The sequence below is a fragment of the Papio anubis genome, chromosome 2 (assembly GCF_008728515.1).
Source record: "Papio anubis isolate 15944 chromosome 2, Panubis1.0, whole genome shotgun sequence".
NCBI classification, from domain to species: Eukaryota; Metazoa; Chordata; class Mammalia; order Primates; family Cercopithecidae; genus Papio; species Papio anubis.
The window spans coordinates 127,562,399-127,566,011 of NC_044977.1; the positions used below are offsets into that span (position 1 = coordinate 127,562,399).

Consider the following 3,613-nt stretch of genomic DNA (forward strand, 5'->3'; position numbering starts at 1 on the left):
CTGCAATGAACATACATGTAGATATATCTTTATAACAGAATGATTTATATTTCTTTGGGTATATACCCAGTAACGGATAGCTGAGTCCAAAGATGTTTCTGCTTCTAGATCTTTGAGGAATCACCACACTGTCTTCCACAATGGTTGAACTAATTTACATTCCCACCAACATTGTAAAAGTGTTCCTTTTTCTCCACGACCTTGCCAGCCTCTATTGTTTCTTGACATTTTAATAATGGGTATTCTGATTAGCATGTGATGGTATCTCTTCACGGTTTTGATTTGCATTTATCTAATGATCAGTAATGTTGAGCTTTTTTTGTATGTTTGTTGGCTGCATGAACATCTTCTTTTGAGAAGTGTCTGTTCAAGTCCTTGGCTTTTTAATGTTTTTTTTTTCTTTTTTTTTTTTTCCTGTGAATGTTATAATTTAAATATGCCAAGACTAACTTTAGAAGAGAGCAAACTCTTGATTATGAAAAGAGGGAGTACAAAGAAAAAACAGGAACAAATTTAACCATAAAACAGAAAAAAAATAAAAATAAAAACTTCTTTTCTCAAATAAATTAGAAAGTGAGGATAAAACCAGAAACATGACTTCATGTTTCTGAATTTGATTTGACAAAGCTTCACCTGGATAATAATTGGTGAATAATCTTGAACATTTATGAGCAATTTAAAGAGACAGCATGTAAAGGGAGAAAATATTAATTATGTAAAATCTTTTAGAATCCTTCTGTCAAAGAATAGACCCGATTTGGCTGCTGAAGGCTGGTTTGCGTCGACATGGTGGTTACCCTAAGTATCTAGATAGGCGGGCGCGTCCACGCTGCTATCACTCGCCGTGGGTTCGCGACCCACTGGGTGGCGGGCCCAGTCCCTATCAGCCGGGAGCCGGACCCTGATTCTGACTGGGAGCCGGAGGAACGGGAGCTGCAGGAGGTGGAGAGGTACCATTTTTTCCCTGGGCCCTCAGCTTGAAGCAAGACCTTGCTCCCCGCACCGCCCTAGGCTGCGCCCCCTTGGTGCCAGGCGCCCTGCCTGGCAGCGGCCCTCGTTTCTTCTTAGGGGCGTTGTCCGGGACGCAGCATCAGGTGTTCAGCTCCCCTGGGACCGCTGGTCCCTTCACTAATGATGTATTTCATCACCCGCTTAGAGAGTTTGGCATGTTTAAGGGCAGTTATTGTTCTAGGTGTTAGCTTTCTCAGCGTACAGAGCTCTAAACCGGCAACACGGCCTGGTTGCCCTTGCCATCAAAGAGAAGTGGGCTAGGAGATCCATGATTTAGCCTGAGGCTCTTCAGACATGCATCCTACTTTCGTGCATGGCTTCTGCAATTGGTTCTCTCCCCAGCACCCTGCAACAACAGAAAAAAAGCAATCCGATTCCAGAAAATTCGGAGGCAAATGTAGGCGCCTGGTCCTGGTCAGTTCCCAGGTTGGCGGAAGGCTTTGATGTCTGCACTGATGTGATCCGAAGTTTTTCTTTTTTTTTCTCTCTCTTTTCTTTTCTTTTTTTTTTTTTAACGGAGTTCCGCTCTGTCACCCAGGCTGGGTGCAATGGCGGATCTCCACTCACTGAAACCACCGCCTCCCAGGTTCAAGCGATTCTCCTACTCCAGCCTCCCGAGTAGCTGGGATTACAGGCCCGCGCTACCAAGCCTGGCTAACTTTTTTTGTGTATTTTTAGTAGAGACAGGGTTTCACCATGTTGGCCAGGCTGGTCTCAAACTCCTGACCTCAGGTGATCCACCCACCTCAGCCTCCCAAAGTGCTGGGATTAGAGGCGTGAGCCAACCCGCCCTGAAGAATTTTAAAAGGCAAATTTGTACCCACATTTGAGAAGAAGGTGAAGCCGGATCAAAAAGTCCTCAAGAAAACTGGGTTCGCATACTCGCTTCGGCAGCTCCAGGGCTCTGGAAATACCTGGAAGCTGCTCCCTGCAGGCCACTCTGTATCAGGTTCTGTGCTTATGCCAGGGCATGAAGCCTCATCCAAAGACCTGAATTACAGCACAACTTTGAAAGTGAGAGAGTCAAACACTCACAGGACAAATACACCAAGGAGATGGAAGGGAAGAAATAAAGGAATCCAGGACCTGGAGGAGAGCTTTGTGCCTGTTGCTGCAGTCCTGGGTCATCAGAGAGAGCTGTAGAGGTACTCCAGTGATTGTGAGAGCACCGGAAGAACTAGGCATGGTGGGTTGCCAAGTGATCAGGAGCTGGAGGAGTTAAAGGCAGGGGAGCCAGGTAACCAGCAGCAAAGTAGTGCAGAGGGGGAGAGAGTTCTTTGATAGCAACGGGAACTTCCTGTGCAGAATCTGAGTAGGGGCTTGGCTTGTGGAGATGCCTCCTGAAAAACATCTGGGAAAGTATTAATATATATGGAGCAGCCTGGATTTCCATTTATTTGGATAAGCCAGCTTGAAATAGGAAGAAGTGATGAGCCTGGAATGTGGGAGGAAAGAGCTGCGTGGATAGATTCTAACTTCCTGTAATAGTGCTCCCAGTCTGACCTCTGTAGATCTTCAGTACTCAACCCTTCTTGCTTGGGCCCTCTGTATGTTGAAAACCAGTCTGTGCTGCATGTGTTGTTTCAATTTTCTGTGGTACTTTCAACATGTTTGAGAGGAAGTGAAAAGTTTGCCCTCTGACCTCATTTCCTTTTTGATCAGTGAACACTAACAGTTCTGGGAAAACTTGGTCAATTGGTTTTCCTTAAAAGCAAAATAAAGTAAAATGTAGCAAAAAAAAAAAAAACCCAAAATTAGTATGATTATTTGTTACAAAATATAAATTTTGTTGATTGTACAATAACAATTATTACACCTTATTTACTATTGTATTATTAGCATATGGCATGGCATATTACCTAACATCAAATAAAAGCTTAATTTAAAGTATTTATGGGATTTTAAAAAGTTGTGGATACATGACAATATTTTAAAATTATTCTGTAATTCTTTATGTCACAAAACGAATCAAAACAAAATATTTTATGTGCTGAAACTAGGAAAAGATCCATTGAATCCGATAAGTATCAGAAGATAAGGGCTAAATGCAGTACAGTTTGGAAGATATTGTGAGAAGGAAATGGAGGAAGCTCACACCAGGCTTATCTGCTGTGTTTACAGTGAGGTGTGGTGAAGAAGGAATGAAGGCAATTTCAAAGGATCAAAACTCATTCATTTTGGAGGAGTGCAGGCATGCAGTCAGAATGCGATAAGAATATAGAATAAGAAAACTCTAAACCCATTTTACTCATCAGGAATATCAATTTTTAGAAATTGCAATGCAATGGTTGATGTAGGTTAAAAAAGATGAAGCATGTATAAGTGCATGTGATGTATTTAAAAATTATTTACACATAAATACAAATACATATAAATATAACTTTACAGAAAATATATACATTATATATTGTATATATTTATACATAATATAATTATAGGGTGACTATATACCTATATATATTTTGTGTGCATATATATGTATGTGTAAATGCAAAATGTATTTTCTTTAATTTGGCATATGCATTGGAAAAACAGGCATCTGGAAAGTATTGAGACTCTGAAGTGAAGATAGAGAAAAAACTCACTGAATTATATGCAAATA

At 41.1% G+C, this 3,613-nt stretch overlaps 1 pseudogene; it reads left to right on the forward strand.

The window, feature by feature from the left end:
* Window positions 1-428: 428 nt before the first annotated feature.
* On the forward strand, window positions 429-3,404 carry LOC101011369 (annotated as a pseudogene).
* Window positions 3,405-3,613: the final 209 nt, after the last annotated feature.